General features: G+C 37.0%; 1 pseudogene; it reads left to right on the forward strand.

Annotated features, from left to right (window-relative positions):
- The first annotated feature begins 8,628 nt into the window (after positions 1 to 8,628).
- LOC127852482 (uncharacterized metal-dependent hydrolase YcfH-like) overlaps positions 8,629 to 21,804 on the forward strand; it is a 28,253-nt pseudogene continuing 15,077 nt past the window's right edge.

Raw genomic sequence — 21,804 nt, forward strand, 5'->3', positions numbered from 1 at the left:
TAAATGCAATTAATACTAACATATAAAACATATATAAGGAGCAATTCTATGTTTAGTTTAAACATATTTATTTTAAATAATGCACTTTTGTTTACATATAATTACAACAATGTTTATAATACTTACATGTTCGAATAGGATAGGAACGAAAGACAAAGTCTTATAGAGTTCTTCTCCCTATACATTATAGTTTCATATTGTCAAGCGAACATAATTGGATGTACATGATTTAAACAATAATAACATAAGGGTCAAAAAGAAAGACTCCGTATATATAGTTTCAAGTGTGCAACACAGATTACGGATTGACACGTGAACAGTGTAGGAGAGAAAGAAGCAGAGGTTTGGAAAGAAAGGAGATGTTTTGTAAGGCTTCTTGTGTGAAAGGGGAGAAGAAGGGTTTAGAGTCGTTCTTCAGCATATTACGAATCAAATCGCTTACTCATGAAAGTAAATTTATGAACTGCATCAGCTATTTTAGTATTGATTAAGTAGTCACGAGTGGTGTCTCTATATAATATAGTTTCAATGGAGGGGAAGGAATACATCGATATTGAGTTTACAAGTTCACCGCGGATATGTTCATACTGAGTGCATTCCAGAAAGTAATGCGACGTAGTTTCATGAAGTCCGCATATACATAACGAAGAGGAAATAATATTGCGTCTGAAGAGATGGTCATTTAAGGCGCTACACTTTGTTCTTAAGCGAGTGTGTAACATTTGAGGGCGTCTTTAACCGTAGGAAAATAATGGATTTGGAATCGGTCGATCTGTGTTAATAAGCCTTTTGAAGGAATGGATCGATTCAGCGTTCTTAACGTCATCGGGAAGATTATTCCATTCAGATACAGTAGATGGTAAGAACGAATTCGAAAACAGTGATGTTCGCGCTTGAATTGTTTGGAGATTAGACGCATTTCTTAATGAGTAATTGCTACACGATCCAACTGTTGCGGGTAAAAGGGATCGTAAGTAGTTTGGTACATTGCCAGAGTACATTTTATACATTAATATTAATTTATGTTTGCGTCTTCGTTGACTTATAGTTTCCCATCCTAACTCATTATACAGATCTTATAATGAGACTAAACGCGTGCAACGAGATACTATTCGCGCTGCTTCGGTTTGGATTTTGTCAAGTTCATCTTTTTCATATTGCGTACAATTATCGAATACAGCATCTGAGTATTCCAAGATTGGTCTTTTAAACGACACATATATTTTCTCCAGAGTCTTTCTATCAAGCATTATTTTTAATTTACGCATTATATGAATTCGTGTCCAAGCCTTTTCCTTTTTTAAATATATATGCGCATGCCAGGTACAGTCATTTGAAATAAAGACACACAAATGCTTATGGACATCAACAGTGGGTATAGTTACGCTCTGCATAGTCAATGGGGGATGGGATAGTTGATTTATTTTGCGGGATATGAGCACTGATTCCGATTTTGATGGGTTGAAACATACCAACCATTTATCAGCCCAGCTGGATATTTTATCAATGTCTGACTGCAGTACGGCTGCAGTTTCGTTTTGCGAGTTAACTACCATAAATAGGCTGGTATCATCAGCGAACAAATGAATGTGTGCTTGTATGTCAGCGATGATGTCATTAATATACACAAGAAACATAAGAGGCCCTAAGATAGAGCCTTGAGGGACACCGGCGAGAATCTCGATATGGGCTGAATGCGCTCCCGGTAATATTACTTTTTGTTTACGTTCAGAGAGATACTTAGCCAGCAAAGATAATAGATTTCCTCGAATTCCTGCTTGTTGTAGTTTAAACAATACATCTTTATGCCATACTTTATCAAAAGCTTTACTAATATAAAAAAACAACTCTGACTTCAAGGCCATTGTCTAAGGCTCTGCAAAATGTATTTTAAATATAAGTTAACTGATTGGCAGTCGAGTCACCTGGCAAAAATCCAGATTGAGTTGGTTCAAAGAATGAGTTCGAACGAAGAAAATTAAATATGTGTTTATGTAATATCCTCTCAAAGACCTTCTCGATAGTGTTAAGAAGTGATATGGGTCGATAATTGGACGTTAAGGATGGGTCTCCTTTTTTGAAGATCGGACACACATTTGCGATTTTCCAACAGAAAGGCATTTTGCAAGAAGTAAGACAAGAATTAAACAAATCACACAAAGGGTAACTTAATTGATGCATTGCCTCTTTGAGGATACGATGGTCTATTTCATCAGGACCGGACGCTTTTCCTATCTTAAGGCATTTAATTGAATCAATAATCTTCTCATGTGTTACATTTATAGATTGAAGACTGTTTACGTTTGTATTGTGCATAGTTGGAAGTTCGTGGTTGCTTTCATCAATTGAACACTGGCCAGCAAAATACTGGTTTAGCATATCAGCTTTACTTATGTCATCCACTACAAAGATGTTAGTTTGGTCATCGTAAAGAGGTGGAATAGTGTTATTTGATTTCGTAGGAATAAATGTTCGAAGGGTTTTCCACCAGTCTTTAGCGCAAAGGTCGGATGACTTTAGTTTCTGTGAAATAGTGTTGAAATATTCTAATTTCGAATTGCGTAAAAGTAATACAACCTCATTCCTAACATGACGGAAATTTGACCAGTGTATATCACTATTGGAATGTTTTGCTTTTTGGTATAGGCGTTTCCGTTTTCGATTTTTTTTCTTTATGTTATTGTTTATCCATGGAATATCACGAGATCGGATACAAACATTTTTGTTCGGAATGCATGTGCTTGAAATGTGTAATACTGTTTTAGTAATATTTTCTGCGTAGATATCGACATTCTCGCATTTTAGAAGACCCCAATTAGTATCCGTCATTTATTGTCGTAGTTATTATTATTATTATTATTATTTTATTATGTATGTAACACACATTCAACGGAGCCGGGATCAAATTTTGAAATGACATAGCCTCGCTTAATTCTGATTCCTGCCGCATTGGCTAATATTAAATGGATTAGATGATTATCAGTGTTCAGATTTGTAAACTGTGGTACGAAATGGTTTAGGACGAATCGGCTCAAACCCGTGATTCCGGATGTGAAAACCCCGTTCTCGCCCTCTTCCTGTTCGCCATCTTGAAATACACAAGCTGAAGTCTACAAGACCAGTCTATCACCAAATATCCCTTGTTATTCCTTGGCATCACTCTAGACGATTGATTGCGGGACTACCCTTGTACTTATAGGTGAGTACAATATTACAATATTGGCGCTGCGAGCAAATCTCGAACGTATTTTTCGTAGAATTACAGGTCGTGAAAAATTATCGGAATTGTGTTCTACTCTTTCGTAGAATTACAGGTTGTGAAAAATTCTCGAAATTCTTCTTCATTCTTTTCTTCTTTCACGAGAATAACATGTTGTGAAAAATTCTCACTATACCTTTTCTTTGTCTTATAACGCGAAGATTGCAGGTAAGAAACTCTACTTTCTTCTCTTTTCTTCTTACCCTGCATACTCGTATTCACACTTTACATTGCCGTAAATAGTCTGACAAGTCTGACAACTATTTGCAGTTGTCGTAAATGCAAAATTGTTTTAACAAATAAAACAAAAACGATTCAATTTTTCTCCCTTTAATTTCCTCGAATTATTTTTTCACACTTTCAAAATTGGTGTGAATTTTAGGTCACGTGGTCGTCTAACAACGATTTCGTTTGTTAAATAGTAGTTTTGTTTAAACAACACATATAGTAGAATAGTATTATTCTTTCTTTTAATTTTTCATACATCACTTTTTCACACTTTCCAAATTAGTGTGAATTTTGGTCACGTGGTTGAGGGACAACACTTGTGTTCATACAGAACCATCAGCAGGATTGTTTTAGTATTAGAGCAAATATTGGTAGCAATAATTAATTAGAAAGCCACAACATCAATATTTTGATAGCGTAAACAAAATCTTTTTACTGGAAGACTAGTAATAAAATACACACACAAACACATGCTATTTGAATAATCTGTTTTATTATCAAAATACTGTGTTCCAGATAATTAACAGAATATACATTTGCTCGACTGGTTTGCTGTAGCTCCGGCTCATACCGTGACACAAGGTGGAACCAGTCTGCCGAGTGCTTCAGCGTTCCGCGTGAAGCTCCACAGGCCAGATTCTTTTGAGGGTACTTCAGCGCCTTGCTTGAAGTTCCAGTTGCCAGTACCAGTTCGCGGCTGCTTCAGCGCATAGCACGGAGCTCCACGTGCGGTCAACACCATCATCTTAACACCTAGTAATATTTTCTGTTTTCAAAATAAATTTTCGGTTATTGTGATTTCAATTCTATCTTTTTATTTTTCTATTTTTCTTTAATTAAATTTTATCAACACAAATTATAGGTTGATCTGAAACTTGCGTTTATTATTTACAAGACGTTCAAAATAACTTAAAGGAAAATTTTACTTTAATAGATTGTTGACTTAAAGAGACATCACATTTTTAAATTTGCTTAAAGGGATACTACATTCTTTAATTTTAATTATTTTTTTAAAGGGACACTACGTTTTTTTAAATAAATTTTTTAAAGGGACACTACATTTTTTGAAATAATTTTTTTTTAAAGGGACATCACATTTTTTAGAATTTATTTGCTTAAATGGACTATGTTTGTTTTTTAGAAATTATTTTCTTATAGGACAATTACACTTTAAGACTATTTATTTTATATATATACATTGTCTTCGCCTGTCCCCATCCGGCCTTTACAATAATGTTCCATCGAACATCGACACGTATCCCGATCAATACTGCATCGGAAACACAACTACGGTCACTGCCTTGGGGTCCGTACAACCCAAGCAATTATTGATTACCGGGAAAGGGTGGGGCCAATTGATGAAGAAAAACTGGCGATGATCCCATACATCAGAATGTCAAAGGATCTCCTAGACCTGATAGATTTCACCCCGTATGGTCGGCAATTCCCGACTGCACAATATGACGAAATGGACAAATTATCTGACGATTTCCATCGATCAAGTTTACAAGACCCTTATTACCGTGCGTCTTCGAGACCTCATAATGCCTATGCTGACTCTGGCGATGCCAACCTTAATAATCGGTTTCCAGGCCGTGACAAGTCATACTTTCGCCAAGATTACACATCAGCAGGCACTGATTTGGATTATCCTGCCACGGACATGCGACCGGCATACCAACCTGAAAGCAAGCATCCGTTTGCGGGATACTCGCCTAGGTTTTCAAACCAGCGTCCTGCGAGAACCTTCGGATATGCTGACCGAACACCTGCAAATCATCCGACCTATTCAGATCAAGGTCAAGGTCACAGGGACCTGCAAATGAAAAGAATTGGCAATTTACCCAAGACGTTAACTTATGATGGAAAATCCAACTGGAGGGCCTTCTATGTGAAATTCTCGAAATACGCAGAAGCTCAGCGTTGGCAGCACAAGATTGCAAAGACAACCTGTGTTGGTGCCTTACCGGCAAAGCCGGTGATTTCTTTGCAAATCTGGTGGAGAAGTATGATAACATGTAGAACTTCGATATTATCAAGCGTTTTGAGAAACGATTTTGGTATCAAGATTTACCTGAAACGGCTAAAATTGCCTTCAACACTGCTAGACAGGAGGGGGAGGAGGACCTTGATAATTGGGCAGATCGAATCATGACATGAGCCACTAAAGCTTTTCGGGATCTACCCGAAGACTATATGTATCGCCAGGCAGTCCTACGCTTCTGTCACGGTTGCTCCAACAAGGAAGCTGGTGAGATGGCAGCGAATGCTCGCCCATCTACCATGGAGGCAGCAGTGGACAAAGTGAAGTGGGCGGTCCACACTCACACCGCTGTCCATGGCCGTGCCAAACGAGATGTTAGACAGACATCTGTCCAAGACATTAGCCAAGGCTGTTCCGTATATGCAGTTAAAGAGGAGTCACAAAGCCAAACTGGTCAGAGCACACTTACTCAATTTGGAGGCTGTGAGAAACGTCTAGACACAATTGAACAACAGATCAGCCAGATGAAGATCTATATTGATACCATCCTCAAGCGCCTTGCGTACATACAACTTCGCTCTGCATCGCCGTCTCCAAACAGACTTCCGCCAACACTTAAGTGTTTCAACTGCGAAGAAAACCACTACATTAAAGACTGTCCCCATCGCACTAGTGACAAAGGTAAACGTGTCCAACTTGTTGAGGGAAAGGAAGAGAACGAGGAACATTTAAACTCTTCCGGGTCGGACAAGGAGGGCGAAGCCCGATCCCAATGCTAAATAGCCCAGTCCAGGATAAAGATAGAGAGGTAATTGAAGACAGGAAGACTCTCACGCGAAAGGTCAAGAAGTGCAACCATGTTACACATGGTCTTAGTCTTCGTCGTTTGTTCAAGGAAGAGCGTATTGGTTGGGATAATTCCGACTGCATTCTGAACTCGCCGGCTGAAGAGTCATGTATAGCCGACGCCGATTTGAAACGCCTCTTCCAAGAAAAGGATTCGGGAGATCATTATACACCTGATTTCTCAGAACCACCTGTTCAGCTGTCTCGGGCATGCCCGAGTCCTAAGGAATACGCGCTGCAAGACCCATTTACAGTGGAATGGGAAAGGCCTAAGCAAAATATGGTAACAAATCACAACCAAGCTGTATCTGTTAGGTCAGAAAAAGGGCCTGAAGAAGACAATAATCAAGTGGTGTTCCTACAAGTGTCACCAAACTCAATGCCATTTGATCCTGGTGGTTCTTCCAATTCAGTTAATTAGGTTTAATTTGTATTTGTCTATTACAGAGCAATGGCCGAGGGAGGATCACCGGAGCGGACGTTGTCCAGCTCGGAAGCCTCGGAGTCCAGCCCTCGAAGAAGTTGGAGGGCACGGAAACCCGTGCTTGCCCCAGGGCTTACCCTGAAGAAGTTACCAACGTATGTAGATGAAGTTCTTCATCATAACCGCGAGGGAAGGTTGTGGCCATCAGCGAAAGAGCTGGTGACACAACTTCACATCAAGTTATCCAGCCAGACGGATAATGAGCTGATCCAGCAGCTCTTAGTGGCTCAATATGAGATTGCCAAGGCCCAGAAACGCTCCAGTTTCATTAAGAATTTGCACATGTATGCTTCTCTCCATCAGGCAGATTCTTGGCTGACGAGTCATTTTGGCTACAGGCCACCAAAACGTGTGTCAGCACCGGGAACGCAGGCCACTAGTAGACACTGGACGAGGGACATCAGGTTTAAATCTGGTATATCCTGTACCCGAACAGTGCATACCGCGACTTCTAGTTCAGCGTCTGCTGAAGTAACAGTTGCTGGCGGAGATGTCGGGCCCGAATCCGTCCTGAGCGATCCTGATGTCATCCAGACTGTCAATATCTCAGCTCCTGCTGAAGTATTCACTGCAGAACCAACCAGTACTGTACAGTACTCAGCACCCGCTGAGGCACCAATCAAACTTGAGCTAGTGGAGGACCAAATGGTTTTCCGTCCACAGATACCCCCACCAGCGGTGACTATCGTTACGCCGGACACGGACTTGGCATCTGCCCCAGAGATTGCAAATGCCTTAGTCGTCAGTCATCGTGGGGACCGTAGGGAAATATTGAACCGGGAAAGACAACTCCGTGAGAGAGGAGCTGTCCACAGGGACCGTAGTCGCTCAAATCAGCGTGACCACAACGCGGTACACTCAGAGGATGAGGCGGGCTTTGATTTCGGATCCACTCGCATCTTCACGAATTCGCGTGTCGTCACACCTTCAAGAGCTGACAGGCCGTACCCGCAAACCACGGATGAGAATACAGAGACTCCATTCATTAAGTCAAAAAGCCGTAGTCAGCGAGTAAAGAGATGTTCATTCCCAGAATGCCCAGATGCTCCTTTCCGCAACGCTCGCAGACATGTCAGAGAAAAGCATCTTCCTGCACATTTTGGAAATAACGAACTCCTACAATCGGACCTGAATGACCGTAGGCTGGCCGATCTGTTATGGATCGGCACTTGAATCTTCGGGCATGAGGTATCCCATGACGAGCTAGTCAGATTTGTAAATCGACAACGCACCATCCCTGCCGATGCATATGTCCCCAGTGAAGATATCGAATGGCTGTCGATGGTGTGCAAGCAGAATGGCTGGGCAGCTCCGGATAAATATAACATGCATCCGGTAAACAGCAAATCCTTGCTATTCCACTGGATGGTCTTGACGGTTTTTCTTTTCAACCTGTCTGCGGAAGAGCGTAAACACTTTCAACAGGGAAGGGAGGAGAAATGTGAAGAGTCAGATGTCCTGACTGATTTGGAGGAACTGGTGGAGGTGGATAGTGTGGGGTTTAATTTCGAGATCACCAGGACGTATGAACACTCTTGTCCAAACCAAGTAGTTGGAAATGACCCTGTATCCGTGATTGACCCCATAACCGAGCAGTCCAGCCTTGTTATCCAACCTTTACCGAGCTACCCTGATCATGACCAATGCCTTGATAGAAGCCAGAATATGGGAATCGGAAACACTATCCTGAGAGCGTGGGGCAGCCATTTCCACCTTGATCGTACCAGCTAAACGCTATTTGGTCACCAGGAAGCTTCCTTTGTAAATATTCTAGCTGCAGATGTCGGAGTTATGCCCAAAATCAAGGTTGAAGTGGTCGGTGGAATAATGGTCTACTGTGACCATGAAAATTATCCCACCAATATTAAATGTCAGAAGAAAGGGTTTGGAGCGGCAGTGGGTATTCAGCCCAAGAAGGTGCCGTTCTTCCCACACACAAAATTTGAGGAGCTCAGAAACCTTCTGAGGTTAAAGACAGTCGTGGCGCTGGGAGAAATCGGTCTAGACCGATGTGCACCCGCGTTCACGTGGAAACTTCAAGAAGAAATCTTGGTGAAAGTCCTGCAACTGAGCATGCCCATCCGTTCAGTGATTCTGCACATGCGAGACGCTGCGGGTCAGCATTGTGGAGAAGTTGGGGCGAGATGTTTGCAGATTATGAAGGCCAATTTTGTTCTTACTCAACGCATACATCTCCATTGCTTCACAGGAACCGTGGAGCAGGTCGTGAGCTGGCTTGAGACATTTCCGAAGTGTTACTTCGGGTTACCGGTCTGGTCAGAGAGTTCGACTGTTTCCAGAAGGCGGCACTTCGGAGAATTCCAAGGGGCCATGTGCTCATCGAAACAGATGCACCTTACTTCAGACCATTGCAGGCAAGTGCGAGTACCCCAGCGTTCATTGGAGAGGTCGCCCTGGCGGTTAGCCGAGTGAGAGGGGAAACAGTTGAAGAGGTCCTGGAGTTCACATCTGCCAATATACGCATCCTCTACCAAATGTAATTTCCGGTCGGCAATGCCAGACATGGAAATCCAGTTTCTTAGCTCCAAAACGCATTTATTATCTATTTTAATCAGACACTGATGAAACTTTATATTAACAAGTATTAACCCGTGTTTCTTGGTCGGTATGGCCAGACTAAGGTCTCTACACTAATACTGAATGGACATAACGTTCTGTTCAGTCAAGATTACACAGTAACGACAACGTGATGAAGGTGTTACCAACCCCATTTTAATAGGACAGGGGGGAGTGTGGTACGAAGTGGTTTAGGACGAATCGGCTCAAACCCGTGATTCCGGATGTGAAAACCCCGTTCTCGCCCTCTTCCTGTTCGCCATCTTGAAATACACAAGCTGAAGTCTACAAGACCAGTCTATCACCAAATATCCCTGGTTATTCCTTGGCATCACTCTAGACAATTGATTGCGGGACTACACTTGTACTTATAGGTGAGTACAATATTACAATAAAACTGTGTTATAAAATAAAATGTGTTGGTTTGGGTAGATTATCGATTATATTTCAAGGGTGATCATAGAAAAATATATGTTCATTCGTGTCTTTGCAACTCGTAAATATAGTAATTTCTTTGATCACCCAATGAAATAACTTTAAGTCCATGCTTTATTTTAATTTTCTTATTTCATGGTCTTCAGCCTACATATAGGCATCTAATTTTGCTAATCAGGTGTAAAATTAGCCCGTGGCAATGTGTATCGCTAAGATAAGACATTGTCCAGGTGGTGTCTAACATGATAGTTGTTACAACAGAGACCCTTCACCACAGGTGGTAAAAGATATCAGGATCATAAAACGTTAAGGCATGCTTTATTAAATTGTTCATTCACTTTAGCTGACACGCGATATACAGCTCGATGCAGATTAATAATCTGTAATTTTGTCGTGTGTGTTACTTTCCACATCGTAATACTGTATTCGAATAGTAAAGCTTTATGCGAGTGAACTCGTTTATATTCGAGGAAGAAGATAGCTTACTTATAGCCCTCTACAATTTGATAATGCAAGCTAAAATAAGTTGTAGTGTGTAATCCAAGCCGAAGTTGGTCAGTCAGAGTTTGCAACTTCGATGATACGCTTGTCACAGTAAATGCACTTAAATAAGTCGTAGTTTGCTGATCCAAGCCGAAATAGGTCACAGTTTGCAACTTCGATGATACGCGTGCCACAGTACATGTAATTACAATTAGCATAATTGCGGAAAGTACAAACCGATAACGCTCACACAAACTGAAATAAGCGTGAATAATTCTACTTATGTAATGGTCATACAGGTGTTTAAAATTGATTGACTGGTTAAAAGATTATGTGCTAATGTGTTAGGGACTCGAGATGTCGTAAAACGTTAAGCACATTAAGATTATTCTACACGAGTTATCTTTTTTTTATTTCAGGGTATTTAATTGTGTAATCAAATATATTTCCTCATGTTTATTATTTTTCACAGAAATAGGAACATTTAATTACGATTATCTTTGGGAATCTATGTCACCAGGCTATAAATACTTTGTTTTTCCTCATCGTTATTGGGAAACAGAACAGAACAACTTTTTATCAAAGATGAATTTATAATTAATGGAATTTATTTATTCACCACGAACAAATACAAAGGTATACATGTATGCTATATCGTTTCATAATGAACCTTTTCTCGAATGAAATTGTCTTATAACAATCCTCAACCGTGATCCGCCGTGCGTCCACCGCGATCCGTGATAAGTCCACGGCGTTCCGCGGTGACTTCTAACTGTGATAGTGTCCGCGGCGTTTTTTTGAGGAAGAGAGAAACCGCCGAGAAAACACCGCGAACAAGAAACAATATCGCCGCGATTGTGCGCCCACGGACGTGTTTGTCCGCGGTGGCAGCGTGTAATTTGAAAAATCCGCGTGAGCTGTACTGTAATAGTCTAATAACGGTCCTTAATATTCCTTTATTTGACTCGCTTGCTGTGTTTGCATAAACATTTAAAGCAAATTTTAATTTTCTGTCTATCTTTACCAAAGTTGTATTGACATGTGTTTTTGTTTTTGTTTTTAAATTAAAAGATGCTTAAGAAACAGTTTTTAAAGAAATTTAAAATGGTGGACATACATGTATTTTTGAACAGTTTAAAATTATCATGAATAAGATAAGTCATTCAAGGCCGGAACAAATTTACATTCTAAGCTCGAAAGATAATATATTTTAACATATTATGTAAAGCAGGCAGTTTATATGCCATTTGTGGTATAAATAGAATAACCAACGCCTTTTGATCGATGTTTTAACAATATATTCCGATTATATTAATAGTTTTAATATTTATTCTGTTGAAAAACCTTTGGATATGCCTCTATTTTACAACAACGTTTTACTTATCAACAATAAATACATTTTTTGAAGATATAAGAATGATAATGCTATTCAGTACATTAGATATATTATAAAAGACAGTGGACATTTTTTGTCACTACTTGAGCTACAAATCAAAATGAATAAACCTGTATACATTTTTACAGTATGAAAGCAGTTCTTTCTTAATACATTGTCTCAGTGAAGAAAGTAAACTTGGAACAGTATAAAGTAAATTCATACCAAATTTGTTCGACCTATATAAAACCAATAATTCTGAATTCATGCAATAAGCTTTTACAAAACATGTTAAAATGGAACTCTGAAATTCCAACCTGCCAAACATAATGGAATGAATACTTTGCAAACGAGTCCATACAATGGAAAAATGTCCACGAACAAGTGTAAACAAAAACTTATAACACATATAGTAAATGGTTACAAACTAGGATTATCCACATAATATTGGGAACAAACTCACTCCTTTTTAAAATGGGCTTGTCAGACAATAATACATGTACCTTTTGAAAAATGTCAGAAGAATAACACATTCATTCTGGTAATGTAGCCAAGTACATATACTCATTAAAGATAACTCTCAAAGCTATATATTAATAAACTACAAAATGGTACTTCTTGGTGATACAAATGAACCGGGTATCAGTGGTGTTTTAATTGTATCCACTTCTATTACATTGCAAATGCTTTCATGGAAAACGGATGAGTACCGGAATGACAATTGATCAGTCGCCAATGTATCGATCGCTCCGCCCACATTTTTCGATCAGCCAATCAGATATCGACTTTTCACACCCCTCTCAGCAACGCTTATCTGGCCGCCATTTTGCCCGACAAAAAAAGCGTGTTGTACATATGGAATGGACGTAATTTTTAAGAGTTTACACAGATTTTATATCAAATGCATGCTCATTACTGTTCGATCATTATTCAAAATTGTAGGTGCTATACATACTTTATAAAAGTTTATTATTTTATCTTATTTCTTGAACATATGAACGAGTAATGAGAAAACAAACACAATACATAGTTAAACCACACCAGTGGTGTGTTCTATAAAACGTGTTATACCGTTTGATGCACAATATTATTTAGCAGCTTGGGCAACATTATTATTACCACACGTGCTTATTAATCTCAGCGTAATTGTCGATGATTAATAAATAACAGTATGTTGCATGGATCTCAGAATGAAGGAACATTAAGGCATTGCTAGGTACGGTACACAAGAAAAGAACACTATTTTATTGCTCAAATTATTTCCAATTATATATTTATTTTCTGTGGATCATATACAAGGGAAATCATTTTAAATTGTTAACTTAAATAGTGTTTTAACTGAAGTAAAAACAACAAAAAGGTGATTTCAACGCGGCTAAGCCAGCTTAAAGCGACCTTAAGTGTAAAATGTACGGTTTATAATACAACAACATTTCTAATACAACATATATTGATACGGGGAGAAATGTGAAAATTGCAATAAACATTTAAGGGCCATCTTGTTATAAATAAGCAAATGCATAATATGCTAAATGTATTCAATTCGAATGTTCGTGAACAGCACCGTAATACCAACATTTCATTTTTCGATAGTGAAATGTAACAGGTTCGCATTAAACATAAATGAAATAAAATGCATATTAGAAAATCTGTTAATGAAACCACGAAATTAGGCCTGTATTAAATTATGGTTACAATCAAAATTTAATTTATATCTAAATAAAAAAATCGGTGTCTTTTTAAAAAACGACACAATAAAACAAAGATCTAAACATTTTTAATGAACAAAAAACCATCATGATATGGATGTGTCATTTGCATTTAATAGAAATGTTTTTAAAATTATATATGAATAGCCACCGGATTCACTGTCAGACGGTTGAATACAAGTTCTAAATCAATATGAAATAAATGCTCATTTTTACAACGGATTTTTCATCAACCCCCTATATAATATGTATAAAAAACGTTTCTGATAGTCAGTCTGCCGTTAACTCATTTATTTTGATTACGCCATTTCTCTCTAAAGTATTTATGATTGAATTAAAGTTTTACAAAGCAGTTTAGTTTAGTGTGCGGCTTTAATAATTTATATTATAGAAAAGAGCATGATACATCGTTACAAATAAAGAATTTCCCTCACGTAATCCGCTATAATTGCGATCTGCTTGTCGGAGTTTTCTAATCACTAGACCACGTGACTATGTGGGCGGAGCGATCGATAATTTGGCGACTGGTCAATTGATGTGTTAAAACCAACGAGAAAGGGCATTTTCTCTCATGGCAAGGTCAAATACTCCACGTGATCCTTTGAGGTATTTGTTTTGTTTTGTTTCGAGAGTATAATCAAACAACAAAGCTATAAGCTCAAAATTTGCATGTTGATGCACCAACCGGTTTGGAGACTTTGTTGAAAAAGGAAAATGTTGAGTGACGTTCATACATTTGTTAGATATCCACTCCATACAAGGAAGGTGGGAGAGACATTTTGGCACTCCTCCTTGAATTCATCAAGCCATTGAGCCATGTTGAAATGACTTCACAGTAAATTTGTATTGAGGAGTCTGTATATTCGTTTTCATTAATGCTGCGGAACTTTGAAAGCACTTCTGTCACGTCACAATAAAAATCCTTATTCTACCTCTCACACCATGCTTCAAAGTTTCGGTTGTACAATGCTTCATCGATCAACTTGAAAGTCATCAATCCTCTGTTAAGTGTTTTCCTGTGATAATGTTTGTTACAGTAGCGGGAGCATTAACACCAGAGTCTAACACGAGCTGTCAAAGACCAGCTTCTCTGTACATACATACAATTCCCGTTAATATGGATATTAACTAGGGATGGCAACGCATACCAGTATTGGTATTCAAATTTTCGGTCATCTTTCCGAACGAATATTCGGATATTCGGTCAACATCTATTGGAAAAAAATCAACAAAATCAACTTTCTTTACCGTACCATTACTCCATAGATTCTACTTTCGTTTTTACTGGAAGTTCACAGGAAGTGACTAAATATTGACAATGCGTTGCCGTCGCTAATTCGAAGTTAATTTTGTTGATTATTTTTATTGTTAAAATTGAATGGCAAAACTGTTTTTAAACTTTTAATATTGTATATCAACAATAGAACGAGAAACATAATATTTATGATTGAAAAGATTGGACGTACCGCCCATGTTCATAAGATTAGCTCCACACACGTTACACATTGCCGACTTCTTATCGGATGATCTCGTGAAATACTTCCAAGCAGCGGAAGGTGTAGGAGGCATTTTGATTTAACAGAGATTTACTTTATTCGTGTAGCAATGATTATATGTTCCATTAAATGGGGGCGAAATCCCAAAACCATCTAAGTAAAGTACCTGATAGAATATTGAGTAATTAATTAAAGTTTGGACCATACGATACGCAAATAATCATAAGAGGTTGAGTAAATTATTTTCTAAAAGCTTTTTTGATTGGGCAACGTGATTATAACCAAACGATACGCACTTATTCAATTCCATTAGAGCAAAAAACAACAACAACATTTTCGATTGGGGAACGCGGTTAACGTCAATCAAAAATCTTTTGCATAAGTTCTTTTTTGTTACACCAAGTCGGCTTTTCCTTTACTCATTTACTCGTTGATCATTTAAAATGTAATTCGATTCATTAGATCAAGTACAGGTCGGTGTTTTAATTGCCGACGCGATTTGCACCTATCATAATTTTGACATAAAGTGACTGTCTTTGGTAAATTTAAGTTTCCTTAAGGTAGGCGGGATTTATGACAGGTATACTATCATCACCATAGCGACGCATTATCGCGCCTACCGGAACAAACACTATGACACGAGGAACAACTTTTTTTAACAACGTTTGAAGCAAATTCCACGAATACAAAGTCTTTTAAATTACTCGATTTTTTAATATGTTTCTTCCGAATATTCGATTCGAAAAATAGTATTCGAATATTCGGTGCGGGAACGAATATTCTGATATTCGTTGACATCCATAATATTAACTAATGCATTCATCCTTCTTTAGGAATTACCTCTTTAAAAATGTAGTCCTGACACCAAACTATTTCAACGGCCTTCGACAGAATTCTAATATCGAATACCACATTAATGTGAGGCTGTCCCAGAGCGTTTTCAACTTCTTTGGCTCGCAGAAGCGCTAGGAAGACCGTACTTTAATTGGTAGGCTCTGACATAATTATAGGGTTGACTGATTGTTGAAACACTACTCCCTTTGTCCTTGTCGCATTTTAAGCAGAACATATACTCCAATAGGTATATCATGCACTTAAGAGACATCATCACATAAGGTAGCACTGCGTCCAAATGAGTACAACAGTTCCTTCAATCTTGCAAGATTGACAGGAATGCTTTCTAACGTTATTGATTTCATCTATTGTCACAGGACGTTTAAAAAACGGCGGTGGTTTCTGTATTTACGATACTGAAAAATTAATACTTATTATTTTGTGTTAGCTCTTTCTATAAACTAAATTACATTTTGCTTTTAAAGACAGGTGTGTTTAAGAAACTCATCTGCCTTTCCTTGCCATCATATTTAATACCTCATCAACCGTGAATGGCATTTGCACTGCATTTACTTCAATACAGGAATTCGTGTTTTCATGTAAATTATAAAACAAAGGGAAATCATTACAATACAAATAACTTGTGTAATTGAATGATACGTACCACACTAGTTGCTCTGTACCTAAACGACGATCACAGGCTGCAAAACACTAGAGCTTTAAAAGCTGCGCACTGAAAGTGATGGCATATTTATATCAAGGGGTATTAATTAGGCAAAACAGTTTTAAGTCAGGAAACAGATGCAAAAGCAATTAACAATGATACAATTATGTTGTTAAGATATTTAAAGATGTGTGTGCAAGTTGAGTTGGTATGTGTATGAAACTATTCACACTGATAAAACGAAAATAAAGACAAGTGTGTCATGAATTTCTAATAAGTCGTTATATATATTATCAATTTCCGTTTTACCAATCTCTGTAAAATATAGAAATGTCTTCTATCTTAACCAAAGTTTTATTGACATGTGTTTTTGTTTTTTAATCAAAAGTGTCTTAAAACAGTTTTTAAAGAAAAACTTTAATTTTGGTGATTCTTTTATAGATACATAGATATAGCTGCACACAACTGCACAACCTACTTAATGTTATAGTTGTATACAACTGCATAACCTACTTAATGTAATAGTATACTCAATACATCCTAAACGTATGATTTACTGCATTTTTCAAACGAAAATTAGATTTATCAGTAGTGTGATGTATAGGTATCATTTATAACACACACACACACGCACGCACGCACGCACGCACGCACGCACGCACGCACACACACGCACGTCCACAAACGCACGTCCACACACACAAACAATCACGCACGAACGCGTGATAATAATGATTATTACTACTAATACAACTGCAGTTGTAACAGCTGTTCCTGCCACTGCTTTTGCTATAACTACTTCAACTCCTCCCCCTCCTCGTCTACTTCTTACTCATCCTCCTACTACTACTAGTACTACTACTTCTACTACTTCTTCTACTACTACAAAAACAGCCACTACTTATACTACTTTTACTACTAGTACAACTGCTACATCAACAACAACTTCAACAACAACAACCCCTTTTTCTACCATTACTACTACTAGTACTCAAACTACTGACACTACTAGTTCTACTTCTTCTACTTCTTCTACTACTACTATTACTACTACTACTACTACTACTACTACTACTACTACTACTACTACTACTACTACTACTACTTCTTCTACTACTACTACTACTACTACTAATACTACTACTACTACTACTACTACTACTACTACTACTACTACTACTACTACTACTACTACTACTACTACTACTACAACTACTACTACTACTACTACTACTACTACTACTACTACTACTACTACTACGTCTACTAAAAATAGTACTTAAATCATTAACACACTTACTCATATTACTGTATAATATTATATAATAAGAAAACGTTTATATAATCGACAGTATCCATATTGGGCCATATGTACTTCAAAATGCCACATTGTTATGGGAAAATTAATAAATGACTGACACATTTTTGTTTAAAGCTGCTTGCTAATAAAATCCAGACACGTGAGTTGTTTATGGAACATTTTTATGCTCCCCGAAAATTTTCGGTGCAGCATTTAGCTGCCAGTTTGTCCTTCCTTACGTCCTTCCTTCCGTCACACTTTTCACACTTTTGTTGCAGTTTCTCATAGCGCCTTCAATACTTTACCGATCTTTAACATAGTTTTCATATAAGCACCTTGCATGGACATCTACCTTTTGATGAGGTTTGAGGTCACTGAGGTCAAGGTCACCGAGGCTATTGTCCTTCTTTACTCCCTTTTTTCTGTCACACTTTGGTTACAGTTTCTCATAGCGCCTTCAATATTTGACCGATCTTTTATATATTTGGCATGTAGGTACCTTGCATGGTCCTCAACCTTTTGATGAGGTTTGAGGTCACTGGGATCATTCCGGACACTGTAAGGATATTTATTCTGGGGAACTTCAACAACGTAGTCCTAAATGGTCAGAAGTTTTCTACATTTCGAAACCTGTTTTTAAGTCCAGTGTTTTAGACATGGCATTTTACAACAGACAGGATCAAGTCATGGCTCATATTTGCGTATTTACATTACTTTTATATTGCAGATTAAGTACACTTATATTCATTCTCATATTTTTAAAAAACTATTTAAATTTCGAAATATACTCGCTGGGTTAAAATTTTATAAACTGGAAACATAAAACAGCTTTAACAATAGCTTGTCAAGATGTTTCACAATAATGTCGGAATCATTTTTGTTCACGCCTACCGAATATATTATATTAATACATACCGATGATACAATACAAAAATGAAGTCTGCATTCTATGCCTTCGTATCGCCATTTGTAAGCACTCTAAATATAAAGTGTTAGAGAAATTACAATTAAAACTGAAACGTTTGGGAAAAATCATTGTGTTAAGATGTCTTGTTTTTTTAAGACGCAAGTCACAAATATGGACTGCTCTCTAAGAGTACTTAAAACCAACATTTCTCCATGCAATGAATGAGGTTATCTGTATAGATCTGGCTCGGTTACCCAGATTTTATTTGTCTGTATAGAATATTAAACTGATGCGAATAATAATGCGTATAATAACCGAACGGCTAATTAACAGCAATACTATTCTATTACTGAAACATCTACTTATCCATTAATTTTCCTTTCGCACATGTATCGATCAGCGTATGTTCTGAGGTCAGTGTCTCGGAGGCGTTACTGATTCAAGGAAGTGGGGCTATCCGCACCTACTACATTTTAAAGAAATAGTTCGATTGGTTAAAATCGTGCGCACATATAAAAAGCGGTCAAATGCTATATAAACGAATACGTGACAGGCACATTATTAAGCTCAAGAAAAACGTATCGGGTAGCATAGAGAAGTGGATAAATTAACGTTTAATGAATAGTTCACAATAGTAACAAACATTCTTGTTTTATCGAAATAAAATTTACTGCAATAAACATTTTTATAAGATAATTCGATCGCAATAAGAACATGAATTCTCGTCGCAAGTAAGAGAAAGAATTTGCTAGGTCAGATACAGGTAAAGTTAAATATTCTCATAATAGTTTAAACATGCAAATTAACATGAATTTAAAAGTATAAGTACATATAAATACGGTAGCAAGTCATTTGGTATTAATACATATTATTTAACTTAATATGTACAAAAACATTGAGAGACTTGAATAAGCTTGTGAGTAATTTCAGTCATCAAAGTTCATATATTCATAATACTTTTGATCATTGTCAAAAGCAACATATTTTGGAACAAAAGTATAAAAAAATAGTCCAATTAAAGCGTGAGCTTATTCCTTGTGAATAAGAGCTCTCAGACGCATTTCAGAAATAGGGTGTTTAAATCCCGTGCGTACAGGTTAATCGGAGAATGTTGTCTGAGAATGCGTTCTATTAATTTTACTTTTGTCTAGTACCTATACTCATTCAAACGTATATACAAAGTACATATCTTAGCTAGACAAGATTTAAACACGCGATTTAGATAAAACTGTTTTAAATATAACTATTTTTGGCATTGATTTATTGACCAATTGCATGCACAGAAAAGAAGTACACATGTAAAGAATAATATATCCAATAGTCATTTTATGCGCGCGGTTAAACCAGTCCCGGAATTATGCCATCCCGTGAATTTTCTACCAGCGTTGTCCGGCCCTCTTAAAATAAGCCATTCATTGTGTCAAATTTCCATGCTCTGATAAAAATGAAATTGAATTAATTACAATTAATTGAGCTATGACGTCAAAGGAGTTCCGGGAGTTCAAATAAACAATTTGGTATTTAAAGGGATAATTTATAACAACTTTATTTGATGATAAATTTTCAAATATGATTGTTAATGATCACATTCTAAATAATATAGCATTTATTAATTACAATAATGGTGGGCTAGAGTCTGGGCTGACAAGTAAGCGGAATGACATGAGTTTTGGAGGCCATATATCCGCCTAACAACTGTCCATGTGCATAGAGGCAATAGACACGCTCCGAAACCACATACAAACTAATTATCTCAAAAATTCATAATATGTCAAATTGCATTAAATACTTCAAGCCACGATAGTTTATATAACATTAATTGACCTATTTGGTAGAGAATTACATTCAAACCGGCAACAAATAAAACCAGCCACGGGTTATACCGTTGAAGAAACAGGTTACGCACTCTATCGAGTAATACATGCACATTTATGAAAACCACAATCCCGTGTTACCTTATTCTGTATAAAACACAACAATTTTAAACTAATGTTAAACCTAACAACACGGTTTTAGGAAATAACATGATTTCACTCTTTTGACGATGTGGTAGAAAATTATATCAGTATCTGATGTACGTGTTTAAATATGAAGTATAATTGTAATTATAATGTTTAAATGATTGTGTAAACTGGACTTGTGCATATGACAAAATAACGCGTAAAATATGTAAAAACAGCACCTTTTTACATAACTACAGAAATGCACACAAGCATCTTCGTACCGAAGTTGTCTCATATAAAGTAAAGAAATATATAATTTGTATTACATATTAACATGTTTGCTAATTTTAACACACATTACATTACCAAGAATCGATCTGTTTGTTCTTTGTTATTTCTTTTATAGTGTGCATGTTTAGATTTTCAAATATATATATACTATAAAAACAAAGGAGAACGTATTTAAATAAAAATATTTCCTCATTTTAAAGAAAATATATACACTGCAAAGCAAACTTTCATTTAAATCAATACCTTTTTATATAAAAAATAATAACGACTATAATATGAAATAAGGCAAAGCCTCAGAGCGAGCTCGATTAATGTTTAATAGAAAAAAATAACAAAAAACTTTAATAAAGATGATATTTAAAGTGATATTATGGGCATTTTTCACTGTTGACTTGAGCTGAAAAGAATTAACAGGTCAAAAGAATAAGTTAAAATGTGGTAACTGACCAATCATCTACAACTCATCTTGCTACCAGTTGTTTAACAAAAAATATATATTATTTCGATATTTTACATGACTCACCCAATCATCGAAGCCGAAATGATCCGTAAAACAAAATTGTGTTGTTGTGTCGTATGAACGAAACTGCAAGAAAACTACATTTAGACTCACATCGTACATCGAATAATTTCTGTCGTCAGTTGTCAAAACGAAAGTACGGTTGATATTCAAATGGATTATTTTTCTCTTTCCGGGATATTGTTTTATTATGTTGATGCTGCATTAACAAACATAAGTGTATATGAAGTGAAAACAGCAAAAATAAACAACGGTTGCGATAGACACCTTTATACTGTAAGATGCCCATAATATCACTTTAATAATACATATATAAATATGAAAATTAACTTTTAATTATTAGGTTAATCAGCAATTAAACAACAAACGGGCCATATTAAAGGGTTTCATGTAACCTGATGAACAGAACTTTTAGCCCAAAACTCCGCCCAAAACAGATTGTCACACTATCAGTTGCCAGCCTTGCAAC

This window comes from Dreissena polymorpha, chromosome 12, assembly GCF_020536995.1.
Source record: "Dreissena polymorpha isolate Duluth1 chromosome 12, UMN_Dpol_1.0, whole genome shotgun sequence".
Classification (NCBI taxonomy): Eukaryota; Metazoa; Mollusca; class Bivalvia; order Myida; family Dreissenidae; genus Dreissena; species Dreissena polymorpha.